General features: G+C 40.3%; 1 protein-coding gene across 7 annotated transcripts in view; it reads right to left on the reverse strand.

Annotated features, from left to right (window-relative positions):
• Nucleotides 1-3,739: 3,739 nt before the first annotated feature.
• Nucleotides 3,740-27,734, reverse strand: part of ERC2 (ELKS/RAB6-interacting/CAST family member 2) — a 1,561,275-nt gene continuing 1,537,280 nt past the window's right edge. For all 7 annotated transcript variants that reach the window (XM_073644598.1, XM_073644595.1, XM_073644592.1 and 4 more), the window contains one exon: nt 3,740-9,649. The gene's annotated coding sequence lies outside the window, so the exon portion shown is untranslated. The remainder of the gene's footprint in view (nt 9,650-27,734) is intronic.

Consider the following 27,734-nt stretch of genomic DNA (forward strand, 5'->3'; position numbering starts at 1 on the left):
ACTGTGCGGAGATTAGAGGAACGGCATTGGTCCGGAAGGTAAATGGCTACCAGGAATGGTTGCCCAGCAGTGATCAACCCCTTTAAATCACTCAAAAATATTCGGTGTGCAAAGTATAAAATGGCATTCTTATCTTTGGAGCTCAAATTTTACAGTACTGTAAAGTGGAAAAGTAAGGACACCATATGTAAAGGTTTTAATTTTTTTAACACATTATGGTGAGATATCAATATTGTTTCTTATCCTTGGTGGGACATCGGTTCAGACATCCATCGGCCCTCCTCATCCTTCCGTCTCCTCGATCTTGATGCTGGGTTGAACCACTGATTGGGTTTCGTAAAAGATCATGATGTGTACTATATTGTGCAATGTTAGTGTATTAGTCTCTAGGAAAAACTATAAACTAAAATAAAAATAATAAAAAAATATATATAAAAGTTTGAATCACTTCCTTTAACGATTCGAATATAAAGAAACTGTCATGTCTGTGAATGTCCAATCTATCAAAATATAAAATCATTTAACCCATAAGGTCCATGCCATGCTGCAGTCATACTGACCAGGACGAATCATGTTGTACCACACAATGAACATTGCAAAAACAAAAACCAGTGGCGGAATTGCAGACTTCTCACCTTTTCACCAGACTTTAATTCTTTTTCCTAATTTTCCAGTACCATATAACATAAAAAGAAAGATGTTCTGCAAAACTATGAGTTGTCTTGCAAACCTCAACCCCTAAAAAAACGAGACCTCATACGGCTATGTTTATGGAAAAAAAAAAAAAGTTATGGGTTAGGAAAAATAAAAGTGCAATATTGGGTGTGAATACTTTCAAAAAGGATTATTTGGCCATTTTTACATGCATTTTCACAGTCAGTACACCAGCCTCATCAGGTCCAAGAGATCAATTTAATAATGTATGCAGTTTATATTGTGAAATCTGGTGTCAGATCTGAAATTAAGTGAAAAAAAAAATACTCAGACATGTTGCATTGTACAGGCAATACGGAATATATTCTGGAAAATTCCGCTGTACGGAACATTCTAGAACAAGTCAGTCTTGTTGTCAGGCACTTGTCAAAGCAATCCAAAGGTAAAAGGATCTCAAGAATGTACCAAATAGGCTCTAATTTGTACCAATACAACAGCAATCTAGACTGGAATGTTAACAATAGATTATCAGGTGACTAACTCTACGGCCCATGGAAGGGACTCCTAGAAATTGGAGTATTGTCCTTTAGGGATGATTACTATGATTAAAAAATGTCCTTGTGTGTAATGCATTTACTAATTACAGAAGCTGTAAACGGATTGTTATTTAGCCATCTCAATTACTGAAATTATTCTTACCGGGCTACAGTTTAATGACTGAGTTAAAGGGTTTGTAAGAGATTAGAATCTAAGGGGTAACATTTCTCCTTGTGGAGCGTGACAAGCCAAGCCTGGCATGTCAATGTAAGGAGACTTGTACACCATGCATGCTCCTCTGTGAAATTATTGATGCAAATTGTCTATTAAGAGAGGAAGAGTGCTAGAACTCTAGCGCCACCCATTGGTAGCAGCAATCCAAAAAGTCAATATCGACTCTTTAACGAGCCTTGCAATATGACTTAGGATAAAAGCCAAACCAGAATCTCAATTTGCAGACACGGTGTTTCACTGTGTTGCCCCTCATCAGTGCAAAGCACCTAGTCAAATCAGATCTTGTACTTTGCACTGATGAGGGGTAACACCCTGAAACACCGTGTCTGCAAATTGAGATTCTGGTTTGGCTTTTGTCCTAAGTCATATTGCAAGGCTCGTTAAAGAGTCGATATTGACTTTTTGGATTGCTGCTACCAATAGGTGGCGCTAGAGTTCAAGTCCTTTTCCTCTCTGAAGAGGCAATTTGCATAAGAGATTAGAAAAAATTATCAACAGCGCTACTTGTGTCCTTGACTGTATCTGGTGTTGCATCTCTGCCCTTTTGACTTGAATGCGACTGAGCTGCAATACCATGCACAGCCAGGGATAAGAGTGGCGCTGTTTTGGAAAAAAAAAAAATTCAGCGGCATCAGAAATGTCCCCAAAATGTAAAATAACGACAACAAACACAAATGTCCATAAGAAATCAACATTTATTGAATAAATATTGTATAAACAGGCTGACACAAGTTATCTTTTACACGCAAATGGATGGAATGGTCCATATCCATATCTGCAACTACACGCACTAAACAGTAAATTACACAGTCAATTTTTTTTTTTCGTGCCCGTTGAAAATTTCTTAAGGTTTTTTTTTTTTCATATCAATTTCCATATTCACATGTCAATATTACGATCCAGAACATGCCACTTTAATAGAGAAAACGAGAAGCACTATCGAACGTAGGTGGAGATTTTAGGGGACGGGAAGGAGGAAACATACTCACGGTGCATCAGGAAAACATCCAAACATCGCCCCACATGGGGGGAAAAAAATATCAGATAAATCGGGAATTTCCAACTTTTTTACAGACTTAGAGCGTTCATTATTTTCATTCATTTTTATTGTTTTTTTTTAATTCATAAACACTGTTTCTTTTATTCAATAAAATCTGTTCAGTTCTGCGCCATTTGATCACATTTATAAATGTAACAGTTCCAGTGTCATCAAAAAGCCCCCAAAAACAACAAAAAACACATACATAACAGCTGGCAAAATAAGAATTTTTTTTTGTTAAAAGCACAATGAATATCCCTATTTCACAGTGTTTATTATAAGCCCCCAATATTTAGCAACTATATTACAGAAGATCATTCAGCTTTATCAGAAAATAAGTACAATGCTCTCTGATGGGACGGCTGAAATGTCAAATTGTTACAGTCTTGCACCATTAATCGTCAGAAAAAAAAAATGCCCTAAAATTGTACAATAGTGAAAATTGGCACATACATAGACATAAATTCATTGACTGTACATGTTCATCTCTGTGACGTACCTAGAGTAGGTCAAACATCTCGTCTATTTCAAGTATTTCAATTGTAGTGTTAACGTAAGAACCTGATCGTAAGGGGTCAAATCAACCCCCCCACCCCACGTCAGGGACAACAAATTGGTCAAAGTAATTGTTGTCTGAATGAAAGTGCAACGCTTGTCATGTTGATTATAATACAAAGTCATATAATTTGATACCTTTGCCATAAGACACATTAACAGAAAAAAACAAACCTATTTCTTTTATATACCTTATTATATTCTTCGGTTAGGAATGATTATTTATATATTATTTTTAATGTATTTATATATATATATATATATATATATATATATATATATATATATATATCTTTATGTAAAAAAATCTAAGTACTGGGAGTTTGAGAAAAGAAATAATACTGTCGTCTTAAACAATTTCCGAGGGGGAGAAAAAAGAACAAAAAAATAAATGAATAAGAAAAGAAAGAAATGGAATCTCCACACTAGAACCTGATAATATTCATCAATACAGTATTATCAAAAATGATAGGGCTCGTTAGTATTTTTTTTGTTTTTGATCACGAGTAGTGATCATTACTCCAGTTTGCCGAGGATGCATTGAGTATCGCAGGTGCTCGAGTGAAATGTTCGAGTCACCGCGGCCACATGTTCCGCTCCTGTTAGACAGCCACAAAACATGCGGGGATTGCCTGACAAACACGGGCAATCCCCGCATGTTTTGTAGTGGTCTAACTGGAGTGGAACAAGCGGCCGCAGGGACTCGATCATTTTACTCGATCACCTGCGATACTCAATGCATCCTTGGCAAACTTGAGTAACGAGCACTCGCACTCATCACTAATCACGAGGACTAAAGAGAACAGCGTGGTGGCGTAAAATAAATAATTATGTGCTCATTGACCCATGTCTAGTTGCGACAGAGAGACAGCAAATGAACTTCATAACAAGGGATCCCCCCCCCCTTACACCCCCTTTCAGCCCAAAATAGGGAGAAGATCTCAGAGTAGATTCCTTTCTGAAAGACCTGTCTGGCTAGTTATCAAAATAGTTGGCATCATGTCAGACCGGGGTGCCAAGGGCCCATCAGTGACACTGATTTTAGGGGCCCACTGTTCACCTATATGCAAATATTATATTATCCACATTCCAATTTATCTCTGCTCCTATATAATAAGCTGGGTAGTTTGTTAAATTAATGATGAGATGCTGTCCTTGTCTGTACATAGTGAATCAAGTATATTGTGCCAAATACTGCTCATTTAAGGCGGCCTACCGGGGAAATTACCTGTTCTCTTGTGGGCCAGTCCGAGCCTGGTTGGCATGTAATCTTACAAATGTATAGACAGCTAGAGCTTTCTCAACCAATACAGTTGATCATTGGTGGAACGATTAACTGATTTTTGGGCAGGTGTATTTTAAAAAAAAATCTACCTCCTCAAGGAAATTTAAAAAAAAATGCTAAATGTATATTGTTTTATAAATTGTAGATAATGTTATGGTAAATTAGATTTTTTTTCTTCTACATAGCAGAATAAGATTCTTTATGGTATGGTTTGATTATAGCTAAAATACATGTTAATCTACTAGACTGATAGGACAAAATTTTATACCATTTACATATACACATGTAAAAGTTTTTACACCTTGACAGAATTTCTTCAGTTCTTTGATTACTCATTTCAGATACCTGAGGGCTGTGAACTCCGGACTTATCATGTGCATAGAAAGTATATAGAAAACCCTGTGGACCAGATGAAATCCTGTATATCTAGAATGTTAGCTGTTACAATGTGTATTTATCCTGGATTTTTTTCTATATCATGAGCATGGGCCATTCAACATGGTCATTGGTAATGATGAAAATGAAGCTGACAAATAAGGAAATACTAAAGAGGATCCAAGAAAAAATATAACATCCCTAGAAACACAATTTATTAGTAATTTCCATAACAATTCAAAAACAAAAAGTCTATAACAAGTCATAACAAATACAAGTAGATGCCAAGGGAAGCCAATATTGCACTTAATGGCTTAAAGGGGTGTATCCAGTGAAGGCTAAGAAGGCAGGTAGGACAAAAGAATTGTTATCCTTTGTTGACTACCTACAAAGGATAGCAATTCCTCCTTGGACCCAGACCATAGGACAACATGTCATCTATGAATCTGCCCCAATAAAGGACTTTTGATTCCCACCATACCATATCTTAAAAAAACAATTTTTTACTCCCACCAGGGGGAGGTTAGCATACGACGGGGTGCAAGAACTCCCCATCGCGGTCCCCCTCAGCTGGTGGATGTACTTACCATAGAACAAAATATAATTACGTGTGAGGATAAATCCGAGTAGTTTGATGACAAAGGAGTAATGTGGTGTAAAGTAAAATACCCAGGATTTGAAGAAGTGCTCAACCGCCCCAGTCCTTGTGTGTCACCCTGGCCTGGATGCCACAAATGTGTAATAAAGCTGTGTCTGAGAGCAAGGGGGAGGTTCTCTGGTCAAGGACCATTAGCATGCAATACCTCCAGTCCCAGGCCAGTAGGGGGAGCAGGCTGCCCCTATAAAAGCTGGAACTGGGGGCAGGGTTAGAGGAGAACTGGACAACCTGTCTCTGGATTGAGAGGTGTCCCAGAGCAGGGACAGACAGTTGTGTTGCAGCCTAAGAGGCCATGTGGCAGTAGGAGAGCCACGAGCCAGGGACAAGAGGCGAAGCGAGCCTGTCCTGGCCGATCGAGAAACCAATCTACCGGACTTTGGTGTCCGAGGCTGTTAGGATTCCAAGTCCTACAGCAAATAACCAGTCCGCAGGGGACTGTATGTCCTTTGGCCTAAGAAGCCCGGAGGTTCCGCCACAGCAGAAGGGACTGGTGAAGCTGCACCAGGCCAAGAGTAAAAAGGGACCCAAGTCGCCAGCCATACGGGCAAGAAGACACGGTGAGCTCGGAACGTGGGCTATTACACCACGAGGAGGGAAATAGCCAGAGAGAGCGCAGAGAGCACGGTAGGCCTACACCCTCAGACTGATCAGGGCCAGCTTCCCACTTTTTCTCAGACATCCAGGCCCCCTCCTAGCTGGGACTGTTTTTGGGTCTTTTCACCTGTTCTAATAAAGACCCTGAACTGTTTAAGAGGCCTCCATTTCCTGGCTATCGCGGTCGGAATCATCCCCTCCATCATCCATTATATACTGCCCTGGAGCCATACTCCTCCCGTGGGGAGTTGTACTATTCAGTGCTGCACATTTATGTCAGCCCCAGCGGTCTGCACTGCAGCGGCGGTTAGCCCTGACCGCAATCCACGGGTGGCGTAGTCGGACATTGCAAAACGTATAGAAGACTGCCACTGGTCTGACCACCCTGAGCCATTGACCGGGTTGCCACTACTACCCCCATTATTGCCCTGTTGCCCGGATCCGAGTGTCCCACGGCCCAGGGGGCGAGTCACTTGCTTCCTGGGGAATACTACTGTATAGAGACTCCAAATCAATAGATGCCAAAAGGATATTCTGATCCAGTATCACATTTTCCAATTTGACCAACAGGTCTGCTTTGTCCCTAATGTAGGATGGCAATGTCACAACAAAGGGATATAGAATCCCGTCCAAATAAATACTGGCATATATTTACTGATTAATAAAATCTGCAGATGAGAAGAAAAAAAACATCCAAAGACAACAGTCATCGAGAACTCCCATCACTATATGTACTGTACTGTACAGACAAAATGACTGGAAATAAGGCAACCCTTTCTTATAATTTATATATTATCTATTTCTTTCTGTACAAGGAACGTCTTTGTATACATCACCATGCAAACCACCAAACAAATGGACTTTACCGTTAAGCTTAAAATTGGACACAAACAACTTATTTTATTTTCAACACTTTCAATCACTTTGATTCCATTTACTTTTTAGGTTGAATTGATACAGTTCATGGATGATACTGTAATATCTTTTCGAAAATACTTTTTTTTGCAGATCATGGTCATAATTGAAGAAAATTCCTTAGTTAGGCCATGTTAATAGTGTGCCTTAGACTCTGATTAACTTGTTTAGACATCAATTATGTTCCCCATGTAAAAATGTATTCAGGTTGGAAAAGACTTTCATAAAATTCTTATTTATTGCATTTCAATATTAATGTTTGATGTGTGGGATTTCAAGTGGGGTTAACTCCCAGGTTGATCTCATGGGATACATGGAAAAAGTCTAGGCTCCCATACACATTAGATAACTCTTGGCTTGGATCAGGGTGAATCGATTTGCATAACCTGGTCCATTGGCCATCACAGTAATCTATGGCTGTAGGATGGGAATCATGAGAACTGCCTTTTAGCTGACGACATTCATGACTCTTCTTTTAATCAGCTGTCCTGGCAGAACATTACATGTGTGTTTTGCCAAAATGATTATTGCCTGAGTCCAGCTAATCAAAAACAGCTCTTACATGTCAACATGTAAGAGGTGGTTTTTACGCCTCATGTCCAGTGGCCAGAGATAACCTTTGTGGCCAATCGATTGGGTCATGTACATTGATTGGCACCAACTCTACTCTTGGCCAAGTGATCATTCAGCTGAAAGCTATCTCTCCTGTAGGTAGGGATATACATCTCTCTGTAGAGAACAGTGCTCAGAAAGGGTATCACACCTTGCACAATGTAGAAATTAGAATCTGGCACTTATATGATACAAGTGGAAATCGTGATTTGTTTGGGAAAATTCAATCCAACAAATCATGACGTTTCGGTCAATAACTAAGACCTTCATTGGATTGATTGCTGAAGAAACGGCTTAAAGTGATGTGCTATCTCTCCTGACTCCTTCACACAGGAGCGCTAAAGTGCTCCGGTGCTCTTTATGAAAGGATTGCTGCCGGATCCTTCATTATCTGTCAGGGGGAGAGCTGGGAAGTTCTCCGACAAATTTGATGGTAGGCTGATCCTGCTGGAGGCGAAAAAGGGTGTTCATCTAGCAGCCACTACATCAAACCAAAAAAATCTAAATCTTCCCATTTATTTTGATCAACATTAAACACTGGGAAACATAAAATCATGGCAGTAGGCATCCAGACGTCTGAGTTACGAGTTTTGAGAAAAAACACTCTTAATCATGACTAATCCAAATAAATATGAAGTTTTAGATTGTTTTGTTTGATATAGCGGCTGCTGGATGAACACCTTTTTCTCCTGCATATTCAACCCAGGAACCGTCCAGTAACTTATCCGTACACCGTGCCCTATCTGGTATCTCTCCTTCATTGATGAGCTGATCCTGCTGAAATCGACACTTTCGGCCTAATGTGTATTGGGTACTTTTAGGAACAAGGAAAAGAGCATTTCTGTTCTCGAAACCCGAGAAATGTCACAGTCATGCGACTTCCATCGTTCACACATTAAATATAGTATTTTATAAATGTTATATCTGAAAATCTTTATGATAAATCCAACCATTAACAAATTAGGAGTAAATTTTTGATTTTCAGTGCCCACAGAAAGGCACCCCGTTACTATATGTTTTATCTAAAAATCCCAGCAGTGTATATCTCAACACAATTTGGGCCAAAATAGGAAGACTCCAAAATCAGGATATCTTCAAATTTAAAGGACACACATGTCTTATAAAACACACACACACACACACGTCTGACACATTATGTAATAAGGAAATCTGTTTTGCATGTAAAGATTTTTGGGTCCCATTTTACAAGTTCAATTTAACATGCAAAACACAGATAAAAACATTTTTTTAACCAAAAAATAATAAATAATTCAATGCATATTACTTCTTAAAACATCACCATTATAATGTCCTCACGAGTGACACCTCATAATGTTGTACTGTCTAAATTCTATAGAGCAGAGAAAATTTCTTGTCATCTCCGCTACTCGGGTGACCTGACCACCAACCTTGGTATACGTTTTAAGCATTTCTCTAGTTCAGATATCCCATGCATTGTCAGAGAAACATGCCACTTTTTTTTTTTAATATTACATATTCCTTTTAACCTCTTGGCTGCCCAAAGCCACTGCAAAAAAAAAAAAACATTTGCAGTGTGTGCAGAACACAGGCAGCAAGGGGTTAATATTGCCTATATATTGATTTAATTGTCCAACCTGGCCCAGAGCTAATCGGGAACTTTGTTATGAAACCTTGGCAGGGATCGGCCATCTGTTTTAAGGCTTGGGGAAATCAGATACAACCAACAACTTAGGCCATTTTTGCATAACGTAAAAACCGGCATTTGATCTCGGAAATCTGAAGCCCGTCGTTATCAACTGTTCTGAGAGGAGAATGGAGAGGATTTTTTTTATATATATATCTTTGGAAGAAGGATGCACAGTTAATTTTCTTATGACATCATTAAACAGTACTTTTTTTTGACACCATTGCTATCATCAAGCACTTTTAGAGATGGCAGTTTAGATTACAGGCAGAACAAGTGACCATTTTGGAGAGCGAACATCGCCAATAGGAATTACTCTCTACTTGTCTGGAACTTCCTGTGGGTTCAGACCATGTGCTACACACACCAAACACACTGCTTCACGACGAGCATTTCTGTACTTCTGAGCCCAGCGGCCACTTATTATTCACAGATGCCGTAATTCTGCAGAGTTCCATCAAGAAGATGAGGATCCACATTGATCAATTCGGGACGGTTTCTCTGCTGAATCTTGCCGTATCTTAACTAGAAGGAGAATAGAAGAACACGCTTTAATATTCATTTATATATATATTTTCTTTTTGAAAAGTGTTATGGCTATGATAGTAACATTAATATAGGAAAGGCATCCTTATATACAGTTATATGAAAAAGTTTGGGCACCCCTATTAATCTTAAGCTTAATGTTTTATAAAAATTGGTGTGTTTGCAACAGCTATTTCAGTTTCATATATGTGATAACTATTGGACACAGTAATGTTTCTGCCTTGAAATGAGGTTTATTGTACTAACAGAAAATGTGCAATCTGCATTCAAACAAAATTTGACAGGTGCATAAGTATGGGCACCTCACCAGAAAAGTGACATTAATATTTAGTAGATCCTCCTTTTGCAAAAATAACAGCCTCTAGTCGCTTCCTGTAGCTTTTAATGATTTCCTGGATCCTGGATGAAGGTATTTTTGACCATTCCGCTTTACAAAAAATTCCAGTTCAGTTAAGTTTGATGGTCGCCGAGCATGGACAGCCCTCTTCAAATGATCCCACAGATGTTCAATGATATTCAGGTCTGGGGACTGGGATGGCCATTCCAGAACATTGTAATTGTTCCTCTGCATGAATGCCTGAGTAGATTTGGAGTGGTGTTTTGGATCATTGTCTTGCTGAAAGATCCATCCCCTGCGTAACTTCAACTTTGTCACTGATTCTTGAACATTATTGACAAGAATCTGATGATACTGAGTGGAATCCATGCGTCCCTCAACTTTAACAAGATTCCCGGTGCCGGCATTAGCCACACAGCCCCAAAGCATGATGGAACCTCCACCAAATTTTACTGTGGGTAGCAAGTGTTTTTCTTGGAATGCTGTGTATTTTTGCCGCCATGCATATCGCCTTTTTGTATGACCAAACAACTCAATCTTGGTTTCATCAGTCCACAGGACCTTCTTCCAAGAAGAAATTGGCTTCTCCAAATGTGCTTTTGCATATCTCAGCCGACTCTGTTTGTGGCGTGCTTGCAGAAACGGCTTCTTTCGCTTCACTCTCCCATACAGCTTCTCCTTGTGCAAAGTGCGTTGTATAGTTGACCGATGCACAGTGACACCATCTGCAGCAAGTTGATGCTGCAGCTCTCTGGAGGTGGTCTGAGGATTGTCCTTGACTGATCTTACCATTCTTCTTCTCTGCCTTTCTGATGTTTTTCTTGGCCTGCCACTTCTGGCCTTAACAAGAACTGTCCCTGTGTTCTTCCATTTCCTTACTATGTTCCTCACAGTGGAAACTGACAGGTTAAATCGCTGAGACAGCTTTTAGTATCCTTCCCCTGAACAACTATGTTGAATAATCTTTGTTTTCAGATCATTTGACAGTTGTTTTGAGGAGCCCATGATGCCACTCTTCAGAGGAGATTCAAACAGGAGAACAACTTGCAAGTGGCCACTTTAAGAAGCTTTTCTCATGATTGCATACACCTGGCTATGAAGTTCAAAGCTCAGTGAGGTTACAAAACCCAAAAAAGTGCTTTAGTAAGTCAGTAAAAAGTAGGTAGGAGTATTTAAAACAAGAAAATGATAAGGGTGCCCATACTTATGCACCTGTCACATTTTGTTTGAATGCAGATTGCACATTTTCTGTCAGTACAATAAACCTCATTTCAAGGCAGAAACATTACTGTGTCCAACAGTTATTACATATATCAAACTGAAATAGCTGTTGCAAAAACACCAATTTTTATAAAACATTAAGCTTAAGATTAATAGGGGTGCCCAAACTTTTTCATATGACTGTATATAAAAAATGCTACAGTATTATTACCACTGGAATCCACCCAACGTTCAAGTGTTGTCACTCCGCTGGTCTTCAAAAGATCAGAAATGAAAACCTCATGACCATCCGTGACCTGACTGCAGGCTAAGCTAAGGATGGCTTCCTTCTATTAACATTAATAATAGAGCTACAAACCCCTTTACATTTGACACCAAGTCAATATACAAACATTTTAAAACCCCACCAATGCTCATGAGTCACCTAAGTCATATTCTCATTTGCATGACCTCTTTCACAGTAACGTTCATTTAATGTTTAAATTAAAAAAATATTATGATTGTGTCTGATCGATCTGGTTTCTTTCACTTCAGAGAGTGACCATTATTGTTTAGGATTATATTATAATGTCACAGGAGGTTACATTGGGACCCAAGCTGCAGTCTAGGAAGAAACTTGACATTAAGGGGGTTGTACCAAGTTTGGAAGTTATTCGACTCAGTACCCGGGCCTTTGCCTGGCCTTGAGGATGTTGCGGTGGTCGGCTCCAGGGCCCGTACCCTGGGGTCAGCTTTTAAAAAGGGATTGTTTGTTAATTTTATGGAAGTTCGTGACGCCACCTGTGGTTTCTGGTGAGAATCACCAGCGCTGCGGCAGTCCACTGAGGCCGGTGATAAGGCAGCTCGATGGTATAGCTCCCCACAGGTGGAGCTAGGCCTCAGGGCAGCGTACGTAGACGGGGATGCAGGACAGGCGAGACCCAGCCTGGTCAGAACAAGAACGGGGACAGACACGATAGTCACTTCAGTACCTTTTACTAATGTAAATTCAGGCACGTCCCGGAGCACTGTAGGGTGAAGGGTGCATATCAGGATCCTCCCCAATGAGCGGGTGTAGGGCCTCCTGTTTCTTGCCTCTGCGTAGTAAGTTTCTGACCAGAATGGAGCTAGGCCTAACTTTATCTCTGTCCTGCACCGGCTGACGTTGTGGTAGGGCCTTCTCTTGGAGTGCACGCTCCCAGCTTACGGGGCCTATGTGTCTCCTGGCTCTGTTACGTATCAGCTCTCTGGTGAACCTGGGACCTGTAGTTCTCCAGGGATTCCGGTTATGCCTTACTGGGTCGTAGAGATCCCGGTAAGCTCGGACCCGGTGTCCGGTATAGGTTTCGGGGTGAGCTGGGTAAGCTCCTCTGCCCCCACTGCTACTCACTTTCCACTCGCCTTCAGCCATGCTCGGGCCCTCACTAGGCTACTCACACTAACGGCAGCTTGCCGCGCTTCACCGCTCTTATGGCGTCGGCACACCTAAAGCTCACTATTCTGAGCTACAACTGAGTCTGAACTATGCTCCACTGCAGGCTGACCTCGCTCAGGCTTCTCTACTGCAGGAACTCTCTCAACAGACTAAACTGCCTAGCTCCACCTTCCCTTTTATATCCCTAACGGGCTCCCTCTGCTCGTCTGAGATGGAAGGTGGAGATGTGTGAATGTTTATGGGGGCCTCTTGTGGAGGATTCCATCAATACACCCTTCTAGCATCTGTGGTACCAAGCGCAGCTGGGCTCCACATTTGCAATGCTAAAGAAATCCTAAAGACATGTGTTGTTGGCCCTTTTGAGGACGAGAGATGGATAACACTATGCATAGGAATAAGATCTAAACTTAGTGCAACCCCTTTAAAATGTCCACTTTTTTGCATTGGCACTACTGGTGAAATTGAGCATTACACGTTCCCATTCAAATTAATGGGTTATCTTTGTAAAGTAGGATAGGACCGGTCCTCCAGCTTAAAAGACGCTCTTTGCATTTGCTCTTAACTTTGGACAAGGATCCTGAACCCTAAATGCTCCTCTGTTAACTCAGAATTCCCACATCAATGTGTGATGAAACTGGTACCAGTGTATTGCAATCAGGTAATAGTCAATATACAGCGGTGGCCAAAAGTATTGGAACCCCTGCAATTCTGTCAGATAATACCCAGTTTCTTCCTGAAAATGATTGCAATCACAAATTCTTTGGTATTATTATCTTCATTTAATTTGTCTTCAATGAAAAAACACAAAAAGAATTGCCCTAAAGCCAAATTGGATACAATTCCACACCAAACCTAAAAAAGGGGGTGGACAAAAGTATTGCCACTGTTTGAAAAATCATGTGATGCTTCTCTAACTCGTGTAATTAACAGCACCTGTAACTTACCTGTGGCACCTAACAGGTGTTGGCAATAACTAAATCACACTTGCAGCCAGTTAACATGGATTAAAGTTGACTCAACCTCTGTCCTGTGTCCTTGTGTGTACCACATTGAGCATGGAGAAAAGAAAGAAGACCAAAGAATTGCCTGAGGACTTGAGAAACCAAATTGTGAGGAAGCATGAGCAATCTCAAGGCTACAAGTCCATCTCCAAAGACCTGAATGTTCCTGTGTCTTCCGTGCGCAGTGTCATCAAGAAGTTTAAAGCTCATGGTACTGTGGCTAATCTCCCTAGATGTGGATGGAAAAGAAAAATTGACGAGAGATTTCAACGCAAGATTGTGCGGATGGTGGATAAAGAACCTCGACTAACATCCAAACAAGTTCAAGCTGCCCTGCAGTCCGAGGGTACAACAGTGTCAACCCATACTATCCGTCGGCGTCTGAATGAAAAGGGACTGTATGGTAGGATACCCAGGAAGACCCCACTTCTTACCCCGGGACATAAAAAAGCCAGGCTGGAGTTTGCCAAAACTTACCTGAGAAAGCCTAAAACGTTTTGGAAGAATGTTCTCTGGTCAGATGAGACAAAAGTAGAGCTTTTAGGGAAAAAGCATCAACATAGAGTGTACAGGGAAAAAAAAGAGGCATTCAAAGAAAAGAACACGGTCCCTACAGTCAAACATGGCGGAGGTTCCCTGATGTTTTGGGGTTGCTTTGCTGCCTCTGGCACTGGACTGCTTGACCATGTGCATGGCATTATGAAGTCTGAAGACTACCAACAAATTTTGAAGCATAATGTAGGGCCCAGTGTGAGAAAGTTGGGTCTCCCTCAGAGGTCATGGGTCTTCCAGCAGGACAATGACCCAAAACACTCTTCCAAAAGCACTATAAAATGGTTTGAGAGAAAGCACTGGAGACTTCTAAGGTGGCCAGCAATGAGTCCAGACCTGAATCCCATAGAACACCTGTGGAGAGATCTCAAAATGGCAGTTTGGAGAAGGCACCCTTCAAATATCAGGGACCTGGAACAGTTTGCCAAAGAAGAATGGTCTACAATTCCAGCAGAGCATTGTAAGAAACTCATTGATGGTTACCGGAAGCGGTTGTTCGCAGTTATTTTGGCTAAAAGTTGTGCAACCAAGTATTAGGCTGAGGGTACCAATACTTTTGTCTGGCCCATTTTTGGAGTTTTGTTTGAAATGATCAATGATTTGATTTTTGCTTCATTCTCTTTTGTGTTTTTTCCTTGCAAGCAAATTAAATGAAGATAATAATACCAAAGAATTTGTGATTGCAATCATTTTCAGGAATAAACTGAGTATTATCTGACAGAATTGCAGGGGTGCCAATACTTTTGGCCACCACTGTAAGAATCATTATTGAACAACTTCTGCAGTATGTTTTCTATTTGATTTTTTTTGTTAATCATTGAGTGCTCTGTTAATCATAACACAACATGTAAAAATTGTTCGGAAATGTTCCTTTAAAGGGGTTGTCCAGAACAAAAATTATGCTCAATGTACTTAAAATAATAAGTTTTGCAACTAACTAATATACGGTACTTCAATTATCAAAGGTTCACAGATATTAAGATTTCAGTGTGGTCTTGGGTCCCGAAAGCTCCTCTTCTGGGTGGTATAAAACACAGATCAGCATTTCTTATTTTGGAATGTCATTGGTACTGGGTATGGAGGAGGCTGGCTGACTGTCTCATTTCAATAACTAAATCAGAACTTTTCTATGACTGTGCATAGGAAGTAACAGAGAAGGGGAATGGTTTAGCTAACAACATTAGCCGGTTAGCCAACCCTTTCTACACACAGTGCTGATGATGTGCCAAGACAGGGAAAGGTTAAGTAAAAGCTAGAAGTAAAGCTTCTGGGACCCTATTGTGTCAGGCAAGGTGAGGGAAGGAATAAGTGTACAATGACAGGAAGAGGGGGAAGCGAACCCAACAACTAGTGAAAGGGGGAGTGGAGACCCCTAGGCAGCTCTAATATCACCCTACTTACCCTATCGTCCCTATATTGGTTCTGCACCAATCACTGAGCAGGAACCTAAACCCTGAATGTCCCTAGAGCTGGGCCTTACATAGGGAGGGGACAGGGTGAGCACTAGTCAGGCCCCACCACAAACTAAAGACAACAAGGTAAACAAACAAAGGGTATACACTTAGCTTGAGCAGACACCAGAGAGATAACACCAACTGTCCTACAAGGGCACAAAAGATGAGACTAACTGACTGCTTGTACTCCGAGCCTGCACAGAGGTACATAGAACTACCACCGGTGACTATCTGGAGAAACTGAGCGTTTTTAACTACCAAGCAAGGGTGTGTCAATCAGCAGCAGAAGGTGGAGGTCGCTGCTGGGTCCTAAAGGGAGCAGGATATAACTATACTACAGAGATGACAGGATCAAGAAGGTGTCTGCAATGCCAAGCGGTGACCTTCCACAGCCGGATCCAGGGCCACTGTGTGTCACACCTGACACACCCGTGACACACTGTTCTTTTAAATGGGCTGTCCAAGCATCTACTATTGATGTCCTATATAAGATTAGATGGGGTCCGACATCTGGCATCACCATCAATCAACTCTTGTTCAAGAAAATAGGGGCTGATCTGTAGTACTGAAAGCTGATAAGGTTATGTTTTACCAGCTGGACAACCCCTCTGTCATAAATACTTAAAGGTTAGATATAGTTCCAATTCACAAAGAATAGTCAAAAAAGGAAAAAAAAAATAAAATGAAACAGAACAGAAAATATATTTCTAAAGTCAGATATGATTTATGGACAGGTGTACTTTGTATGTTGTATAACGTCCAATAAGATATATGTGATTAGAATATTTTTAGCATATAATAGAGATTTTACAAATTTAGAATAAAGGAGTTTATTCAATCATTCTTCAAAATAGATGGAAAAAAATCACTTCTAGCCGGTAGATTAGAAAAAAAAATGACAGGTTGTTCTGATAAGTGAGAAGAGCTGCCCCCTTTACATCTCTTACTGCAGGTATGTGAATGTCTTTGTGATATGTACATCTGTGACGGCTCAATGCCCCGGGGCTCTTCCTGGCCAATTACAACATATCTGCAGTTGCAACATTATCCTCTTCCTAACCGAGAGCAAAGAGATCAGAGAAACCACCTAGTCTGCTCATTCTATAATGATTTCAGATGCTCCCTAAATTCCTTTCCTTTTATAGGTAAAAGTTAAAAGAATAGACATCCACAAGCCATTTTTGATAATTGACTACAAAGCTATTATACACTACAATCTTAGTTGAAAGACATGAAAACATACCGATGTATTGTCCCTCAGTCTGTAACAATCAGGTGGAAGGACTGTGGACTCCATTCTGTTTAACTTGGCCATGGACTTCACAATGTTCTCGGAAGATTACCAAGAGCCTCGACCATAAATTGGAGATTCTTGTTTCATAGGACCCAAAGTAAATTATATTGAGAAGATGTGGAAACTCCGCTTATTTAACTTCCAGACTTATACACCAAACATTACTTAAGCTGACCCTACACTTGTGGGCCAAGAGATATCCCCCTTGCTTCCATATCAACATGTATTCTTGGTTGAGTGTGAATGTGACATGAATTGCGAGAGAAGAACATGCTGCTTCCATAGACTTCCCAGGGTAGCTTATCTCTCTTGAGAATTAATAGATTGTGAATGTTATAATTGTCCAAACCTGAGAGCTCCAAAAAAGTTGGACAAATGTGGCTAGAAAAATAAAAACTTACTTTATTAGATCTTCATGTTAAAATAAAATCACACAATGGGGCAGTGGAAAAGTTTGTGTTTCGACAGTGCAACAGTCTTAGTCATAACTAAGACCATTGCACGTTTGAAACTCCTCAACTCTTCCACTGTTATTCACCTCTATTTCGGGCTCCACTCCCTTCTCTTGGGTCCACTGCCCTATGTTGTGCTCCACGTCAGAATTTACTGGTTGCCCGCTGTGGATCAATGATACTGTAGCATCTCCCTTTACCTATTTAAGGCCCATTGAAACACACACACAAATATTTCTTTCTGGAAGCTGCACCAACGCCTGGGGTCCAAGTGCCCTCTTGGACTAGAGGCATAGCGGATCCACCCCAACTTGTGAGCCCTTACATTCACTGCCCATTCTGACATGAAGATATAATAAATTAAGCTTATTTTTCTAGCCACATTTGTCCAAACCTTTACTTTTTTTAATCATTTTTTGCCGGCTTTAGTGAGTTGATTGTTGCTCTATGTAGATGCGATGGACATCATTGTCTATCCATACAAGCAAGTTCTTCCTCTTCCACTGTTCTAAACCTGAGATCTGCTTAGTCATCCAGTTATGCTCAAATTGACATGGTCGGCCAACATTGATCTAACTTGTATGGCCATCTTTAGCTTCAAGCCAGATAAATCTTTTAACTGGTTCCCGACCGCCCACTGTAGATAAACGTCGGCGCTTGCTGGGCTCTGTGCAGCGCCGACGTTTAAAAACGGTGGGTGGTCTCGCAGCGCTCAGGACCCCCAGGGTCCTGCAAGCGCTGGGATTCCGGTGCAGAGTGTTAGCTCTGACAGGGAACATCATCGGGACCTGATTGGATCAGGTCCCAGTGATGTTAACCCTTTGCTATGTTCTATATGCCGCGATCTATAGTGATCGCGGCATATAGAAGATAGACAGAGGAGAGGGGGTCGTCTTACTTACCTCTCCGACGACCCCTGATACCTTCCAGGACCTGGGGTTGCTATGGCAGCTGGAGGTCACATGACTGCCTCCAGATCTGCCATATATGGTGTCCTGCCTGGCTCAGCCTGCAGCTGAAGCCAGGCAGGAGACTCTGACTGTGAAACAGTCAGCGAAGATCTCATGTAATGTAATACATGTCTATTACATTACATGAGATCAGTGATCAGAAAAATAAAAATTAATGTCCCATACAGGGACTAAGTAAAAATATAAAAAAAAATGTTTTTAAACTGTTAAAAAAAATCACAAAATAAATAAAAATAAATAAATAAAATATTATACCAATAAATCCGTATATTTTTACAAAACCAAAAAAAGTACACATATTTGGTATCGCCGCGTCCGAAACAACCCAAGCTATAAAACTGTCACACTAATTAACTCCTTCTGTGCACACCGTAATAAAAATAAATAAAAAACGGAGCAAAAAAATATCCTTTTTCATCATATCGCCAAACAAAAAGTGGAAAAAAATGCGATCAAAATGCAAAATAGAAATAAAAATGGTACCGCTGAAAACGTCATCTTGCTCCGCAAAAAAAATGCTGCCATACAGCTCCATCAGCCGAAAAATAAAAAAGTTATAGCGCTCAGAATAAAGCAATGCAAAAAAAATATTTTTTTCTATAAAATTGTTTTATTGTGTAAAAGCGCCAAAACATAAAAAAAAATAAAGTAAGTGTAGTATCGCTGTAAACGTACTGACCCGAAGAATAACACTGCCTGATCACTTTTACCACACGCAGAACGGCATAAAAAAAAACCTCAAAAAACAATTCCTGAATTGTTGGTTTTTGTCAATTTTACCTCCCAAAAAACGGAATAGAAAGCGATCAAAAAATGTCACGTACCCAAAAATGGTACCAATAAAAATGTCAACTCGTCCCGCAAATAACAAGCCATCACAAGACTCTGTAGGCCGAAATATGGAAAAATTATAGCTCTCAAAATATGGTGATGCAAAAAATAGATTTTGCAAAACAAAGCGTCTTTTAGTGTGTGACAGCTGTCAGTCATAAAAACCCGATATAAATCTGGTATCTCTGTAATCGCACCGACCCGAAGAATAAAGTAATCTCATCACTTATACCGCATGAGGAACGGCGTAAAAAATAAATAAAACCAATTCTTCACCTGCTACTGATTTGTTTATTATGTCTCCCAAAGATCGCAGTAAGGCTCTGCTCACATTTATCCTGCGCTCTGCGCTGAGCACTTACACCAGTGTTTCCGTGTAAATCTCTGAAATATGTGATTCAGCCGGAACCCATGACGGAAGATTCCCTGTAATGAGGCAGATATAGGCCACTGTGGACGCCGTCTAGCCTGGGATCCCACGGTGTCATTTGTTTTAGGCGTGCATAAAAGTGCGGTTGGCCACAGTTTTGTGCACTTCTGAAAAAAAGACACCGCTAAACAGAGGCCAGACGGAGTCCAGAGTAACTCTGCTGCCTCATTACAGTGAATGGATCCCGCAGGGATTTCATCTGAATTACATCACTTGGAAATTTAGATGGAAACCCCGATGTAAGTGCTCAGCATAGAGTGCCGGATAAACAATATGTAAAATGTTCCCAATAAAAGCTTCAACTCAGTCCTCAAAAAAAGCTAGTCCCCACTCAGGTCCGTCATCTGTTAAAAATATAAGGGACTTCCAAGTTACTGGTAGCAGTAAGGCTCTGGAAAAGCGAAATGGCCCTTGCCCCCCAAAAGAAATTCAGAAAATTTTGTGCTCCCAAATCCAAATGCCTATTCTACACTAATTTGTTCTCAAATTGTCAAATAGCACTCCGTCCCCCCCAGATCTCGCCGTATGGCTGAGCGGTGCGATACAGCCACATATGGGGTATTGACACTTTTAGAAGAAATTGTGTGACACATTTCGACACCATTTTTACCCATTGCCCTGTGTGAAAATGTAAAATCTGAGGGTAAAACATTTTTTTGTGGTAAAAATATAATTATGCTTTTTTTCACTGCCCAATGGTATAAATTTAAAAATTAAAAAATAATCACTACTTCCCTAGATGAATTCCTTGAGAGGTGTAGTTTACAAAATGGGTTCACTTGTGGGGGTTTCTGCTTTTTCGGCATGTCAGTGACTCTTCAAATGTGACATGGTGTCTGCAACCTATGCCAGCCAACATAGCGCTCCTTTCTCTTCCGAACCCTGCCGTACACCAAAGCAGTGGTTTTCCCCCACATATGGGGTATCAGCATACTCAGGAGAAATTGTACAACAAATTTCATGGTGCAATTTATCCTATTACCCTTATGATAATGCAAAATTAGGGAATGAAAAACGGTTTTGTGGGAAAAATGTGAAAATTTTATTTTTACAGCTCAATATTATAAACTTATGTGAAGCAGCTGGGGGTGCAAGGTGCTCACCACACATCTAGATAAGTTCTCTAAGGGGTCTAGTTTCCAAAATGGTGGCACTTGTGGGGGGTTTCCACTGTTTAGGCACATTAGGGGCTCCCCAAATGCGACATGGCGTCCGCTAATTATTCAAACAAATTTTACATTCAAAAAGTCAAATGGCGCTCCTTCCCTTTCAAACCCTGCCATGCGCCCAAACAGTAATTTGCCTCCACATATGGGGTATCGGCGTGTTCAGGAGAAAGTACACAACAAATTTCATGGTGCAATTTATCCTATTACCCTTATGATAATGCAAAATTAAGGGATGAAAAACGGTTTTGTGGGAAAAATGTGAAAATTTTATTTTTACAGCTCAATATTATAAACTTATGTGAAGCAGCTGGGGGTGCAAGGTGCTCACCACACATCTAGATAAGTTCCCTAAGGGTTCTAGTTTCCAAAATGGTGTCACTTGTGGGGGATTTCAACTGTTTAGGCACACCAGGAGCTCTCCAAACGCAACATGGCGTCTGCTAATTATTCAGACAAATTTTACATTCAAAAAGTCTAATGGCGCTCCTTCCCTTCCGAACCCTACAGTGCGCCCAAACAGTGGTTTTCCCTCACATATGGGGTGTCAGCACGCTCAAGAGAAATTGCACAAAAAAATTTGGGGTCCATTTTTTCCTGTTACCCCTGTGAAAATAAAAAAAATTGGGTCTAAAGTAACATTTTTGTGAAAATAGTTAAATGTTAATTTTTTCCTTCCACATTCCAAAAATTCCTGTGAAGCACCTGAAGGGTTAATAAAGTTCTTGAATGTGGTTTTGAGCACCTTGAGGGGTGCAGTTTTTAGAATGGTGTCACTTTTGGGTATTTTCTGTCATAAAGACCCCTAAAAGTGACTTCAAATATGATGTGGTCCCTAAAAAACTGTTTTTGTAAATTTTGTTGGAAAAATGAGAAATCGCTTGTCAACTTTTAACCCTTATATCTCCCTAACAAAAAAAAATTTTGGTTCCAAAATTGTGCTGATGTAAAGTAGACATGTGGGAAATGTTATTTATTAACTATTTTGTGTGACATATCTCTCTGATTTAAGGGCATGAAAATTCAAAGTTTGAAAATTGCAAAATTTTCAAAATTTTTGCCAAATTTCCAATTTTTTCACAAATAAACGCAAGTTATATCGAAGAAATTTTACCACTATCATGAAGTACAATATGTCACGAAAAAACAATCTCAGAATTAGGGGAATACGTTGAAGCGTTCCAGAGTAATTACTTCATAAAGTGACAGTGGTCAGAATTGAAAAAATTGGCCCGGTCACAAAGGCAAAAACAGGCTCTGGTGCAAAGTGGTTAATATTTAAATGTATCTATTAAATTTATCTACATTTGATCAGATATTTTCAGGATTCAGAAAATTGTGTGATGATGATCCATTATTTTTTTTTTCTTTTCACGTTTTGTTTCATTATTATTTTTATCCTGGTCTGGATTAATATATTCTAGTACCATTTCTTGAAGGAGAACAAAGTGTTCCCTACCACAAAGCTTTAAAACTCTTGTTCATTAGCTCAGTGACACAGCAGCCCTTCAAATTGAATATTGGCAACTAAGAAAGTGTAATTCATATTTTGATAACTTGAAGTGACAAGATCATATTACAGTATGTTACAGTAATATAATCCTGATTAGGATCCCTACATGTAACACTGTATATCTAATTAAAGAGTGTCTCTCTTTCCTTTAACTCTCTCGGCCTAGACAGTGACAAGGGCTCTAGAGGGTTGGGGTAGTAGGAGTTCTGTGCCAACTGAGATGACGCATTGTTGATCAAAAGCCAGTTTTACAAAAAGAGCACCTCAGGTCAGGAAAAGCCACACAGAAGAACGATGCAGGAGTAACTTCCAGACCATATAGTGATACAAACTAAACATACAAACTAATCATGAAGATATCCAGAATAAATATATTTAGAAACTTGCAAAGAAAAAATAAAAGATCTGTTAAATCTATTTTGTTATCAAGGGACAATGTACCATAGAGACAAACCATGAAGCTGATATGGATCCCTTAGGGACAAATGACCCAACCACTTTGGTGTTGGGTGATCGGAAACTTTGCTGAATTTCCCTCTCTAGCAGACAGGTATTGATACCAAGCAAAGGGGTTGGGAATTCATTTAAGGTCATGAAAGGAAACAAACTGGATGGTAAAACATTATGATATTATGGTCTATGTCTCATGAATGTTTACTATACAGGTCAATGGTACAGGGAAGGAGAAAGACATATCAACATAATTAGAAGCCAGATAATGGGTGGCCATCCTAAGTAATCTTGTAAAAAATGAATTGGTAAAAAGAAAAGGCTTGCCTGGTATTGTAAAGGTGAGTGTATGCCTTTATAAAATAAATAAAAAAGTCATAATTTGATACCCTTAATGTGTACCCTATATTGGCCAGAGCCAAGCATCTCAACCCAACCTCATTAACTTGGGATAAAGTCATTTGTTCGGAGGATCCCCATAAGTTCCAATTTTTGGGATCAGAACCATACAGTTTAGAAGATGTGGTAGGTAACTGAATCTTCATACCTACTGTGTCTCGTAGATATTGCATGGCATGGCTCTTGTGTTGGTATATCATTCCGGGAAGAGGAAGGCTAACATCCCCTCTATATTTTAGGATTCCATGTACTGCAGATTCGCTATATAATTTCCTTTTCAGTCAAACATTGTATTGCAATTTTTGAATATACTATTTTGTCTAAAACAAATTCTCAAGAGTTTTCATTTGACCTACAATTTCTAGTCCCGCTTAAAACATTAATATATAAATTATGAATAGTTTCATTCAGAGCCCTATAAAACTCATTCAGCTGCTTCCCTACCTTTCTATTTAGCTTCGGCACCAAAATCTTACAACTCAACACTAGAAATAGCATAAGTTGCTCTATTTTCTTTAACGTAAGTGTAATAGGAATGTGGTTACTCTTAATATTTCTTTAATAAATAGTATTTGAAAAAGTTTCTTATACCCCGAGCAAAAATAAGATCTACCTCCGAAAATTATTAAGTTTAGTAAAGTGTTTTCATTTTGCCTATTTGCCTTTATTTATTTCTAATTTATTTTTTTTATATTTCTCTCGTTGTTTAAAAAGACATTTTTTAAATAAAGATAAGAACAAATACATATACCAAATAAAAATAAAAAAATCATTCATATTAGTTTAGTTTTCTTCCGATTTCAATGATAGTTTATGATTCCTAGGTCAAATCTGTATTGTATGGATACTTACATAGCCGCCTTTGGGACCATATTGTATTTTCATAATTTTTAGTGGAGGCACACATCTTTTTTTTCTCAATGATTAATTGGCATTGTGGCATGTTTTATTTCTTATGTCACAGGCACCCAATATTTCAACACAGGTAGTGCTTACATGTCCATAATACTAAGTAGTAGGGACTTTGATTCATCGCATTGGGTAGGTGCCCTTAGGTCAGTACTTCCCTATCAGGTCCTTGACACTTGGAGAGAGGTTCTCCAGAAGACGGCAGCAGGTAGACCTGGTATTTTTACGGTAAGTCGGTACAAGCAGGACAAGACAGAAGAGTGGCTATGTGCAAGAACAGTATATGGGCCCTTTGTAGTCCAATAACTCATCATAATGCACAATTCCACCTGCTTTGGAGGTAGATTTGGCCCCCTTACCCCTTGAGCCCCTGTGCGTATGCCCAAGTTGCACCAATCGGATGTCCATCCCTGTGTACAAGTTCATCATGCTCAACGAAGCCTGGTAAAGTTGTCAACCAATATAGACCAAAGCATCTTGCTCTGCAAAAATTATAGAATGCTTTACTCTCCCACACCGAGCTTCTTTAAGGTAGGAATAGAAGTAGGCTTCTAAGAACGGGAGCAAAATTTTCGAAGGTTTTCCCAAATTTTCAGTATCACTTTCTCAGGATGAGAATCACATTGTAAAAATGGTATCATATTTTTAACATTAACACAAAATGAGTCTAATTATTTGATAAAGAATACTAAGTTTATTCAGATCCCCTTCCCCCATTATGTCAATACTGTGCATCGGGGTGTGATGAGATTTCATTCTTTCCATTGAATGATATTGTAATACAATCTGGGAGGTTGGTTTTATGCCTCTTAAATAATTGTTCATCTGTCTAAATGCAAAAAGGAAAGCAAGCAACAATTAATCTCCATAGCTAATTACTCACAGGAGAGAAAGGGCCTGGAGGTGAATTGTATACAAGGTTTTAGCTTCCTCCGGCACCCTCTAACTAATTACCGCACCACTTCTCTGGTCATAGGATAAGGGATTATTTCTTCAATGTTCTCCTGAATTTCCCTCTCTCCAAATATACTTTTTGTTTCTTCTTGGTGATCCATTTTCAAATCTTCTGTTTCCTACTTAATAATCTATACCTTACTTGTTCATATTTGCCCACATATATGTTCCTACTTTCTGCTGGCCAGGATTGCATAGACGTCAAAGACTTTGCATGTTGGATCGAAAATGGGAACCCATATTTCAACATGATCCAACAAATTGAGTGTTAAGAGAGGATACCTGCTCGATATTTAATGACTCTACAAGTGGCCAATTTAGGTCAGCTGCATATCATGAGAAACTAAATTAGACTGAGATACTAATATGGGCTTGTAAAGTATAAAAATAGAATTTTACAGATTTTTTTTGCAAAGGTTACAGGCGCATTAGAAGTCCTAAATAGAGATGAGCGAACCTGAACTATAAAGTTTGGGGTTCGTATCGGAAATCTAGTGTCCAGTGCTGAACTCTGAACACTGAATTCTCCAGAAGTCTGTTTTAGTAGAGAGACAGAGATTACTACGATCATTTTACAGCACCAAAGTTCAGGTCCCCATTGACTTCTATGTGGTTCGAGTTCAGGTAGAGTTCTAGTACCCGAACCGAAATTTGGACAAAAATTCAGTTGAACCTGAAGAACCCGAACATCCACGGGTCCGCTCATCCCTAGTCCTAAATGATTTTCTCCCATTCCTCTTGACTTTTTGGCTTAAAATTTCCAAAACTGTTCTCGTAAAATGCAAGATGGCCAGTTTCATCGATTAACAGTAGAGATAATTCAGTTTCGAGGACTAAAAGATGGGTTTAAGATGTTACCGTATTGTTATTTTTATGACTATATGAGATTTCTATTTTGTTATTTTTATTTTTTTATCATTGGCCTTATTTTTTACTTTTTCTTTATTGTTTGAACCAAAATGTATGTATCACTTTCATTTTTAGCTTCAACTTGGACTCTTATGACTTTTCTGAACTTGGGTATGTGCATAGACCCGTATTTTCTGTTACTAGATCTTCTCTAGCTTGCATACTTTTTCCAGTAGATTATGTATAACAGTTGCCAATCATCTCTGCACATTGCATGTGACATGAATGCTGCTGCACAGGGCACAGTGTGAAGTCTCTCCTGTGGCTTTTACTATACCTTCACCCTGGATTTGTGGCTCTCCAGTATCCTTCTCTCAATTTGTAATAATCTGTACCACTTTGTAGACAACTGATAAATATGATCTCGCTACACCTAAGTATGGGATTCCTGGTAAAGTTCTTATCAAAGCTACTACTTGTGGGCAGCAAAATCTCCAATCAAGATGGCAGACAAGAGTTTGACTACTCTCTACTAAAAAGTGCAACATCAGGCGTAACCATTACTAAAAGTAATGGGACGTGAAGCTCCATGGCATACAAATTTGCTGGATCCCAACCAATCTAATAATGATGGCTTAACATAAGGATAGATGTGGCACCCCGAGGTCTGGTTGCCACAGTGGCAGCAATATCATGTCTGAGAGCAGGTGGGAGGTTCCCTGGTTGGGGACAATTAGCATGCAGCACCTCCTGTCTCAGTCCAGGGAGGGGAGAAATCTGCCCTTTATAAACTGGATTTGGGGCGGGATTAGACAGACAGAGACCAGCCAGAGAACAGTGAGAGTCCAGACAAGTTGCAGATAGGGACAGGTCAGCAGCAGGCTGAGGAGTCCCTGTAGGCAGAGGAGGAACACGAGGCCAGGAGGGGAACAAGAAGAGTTCGTCCTAGCCAGAGACTTGTCAAGCCGGACACTGGAGTCCGAGGCTGTGAGGGTTATAAGCCCAGCAGCAGAAAACCACCACGCAGGGGACTTCAAGTCCTCTGGCCTAAGGAAGCCCGGAGGCTCAGCCACACGAGAGGGACCACTACTGCCCCGGAGGGGTGAGAGGTACGGAAGGCCCGAGTCGCCAGTCATACGGGTGAGAACAACACGGTACACTCAGAAATGTGGGCTACCACTACACTACAGCAGGATAGCCAAGAAAGAGTGAAGTTAGCACGGTAGGCCTACAAACTCCCCCTGACCAGTGGGATATCCCAGTTGCTCTCAGACTGACCAGGCCTCCATTGTTAACCTGTATTCGGGACGGGTCCCTTAATACCACCAACAGTAAAGACCCTGAATTGCATGACAGGCTCCGTGTGGTTACTGCTGCTCCCGTGCACCATCACCACCAACATCCCCATTTACTGCCCTGAGGCTATACTCCTCCCGTGGGGAGTTGTACTACACTCTGCTGCACCGACAACACCAGCCTTAGTGGTCTGCCCTGCAGCGGCGGTTCACCCTGACCGCAATCCACGGGTGGCGTAGTCAGACATTAGTATATAGACTGCCATTTAGCTTGACCACCCTGAGCCACGGGACCGGGTCACCGCCATGGTGACCACAACCCCCAGCATCTACAAAAAGGTCCGGTTCCGGGTTCCCCACGCGGCCCAGGGGGCGCGTCATAGATCTCCAAGAATACATTGGTCTTGATGGACCCTACACCTTCGCCACCAACAATATACTTGGCCAAACTTGTAACAAAACTATTGTGAATGTTTTACCAACTAAAGTCTGAAACTCGGTCATATTTATGAAAAGGCCAATAATGAGAAATCGATGATTTTTATGATATTTATAAAGATGCATAGAGAATC

Source organism: Phyllobates terribilis, unplaced genomic scaffold, assembly GCF_046119375.1.
Source record: "Phyllobates terribilis strain yellow unplaced genomic scaffold, ASM4611937v1 Scaffold_8__6_contigs__length_399053987, whole genome shotgun sequence".
In the NCBI taxonomy this organism is placed as follows: Eukaryota; Metazoa; Chordata; class Amphibia; order Anura; family Dendrobatidae; genus Phyllobates; species Phyllobates terribilis.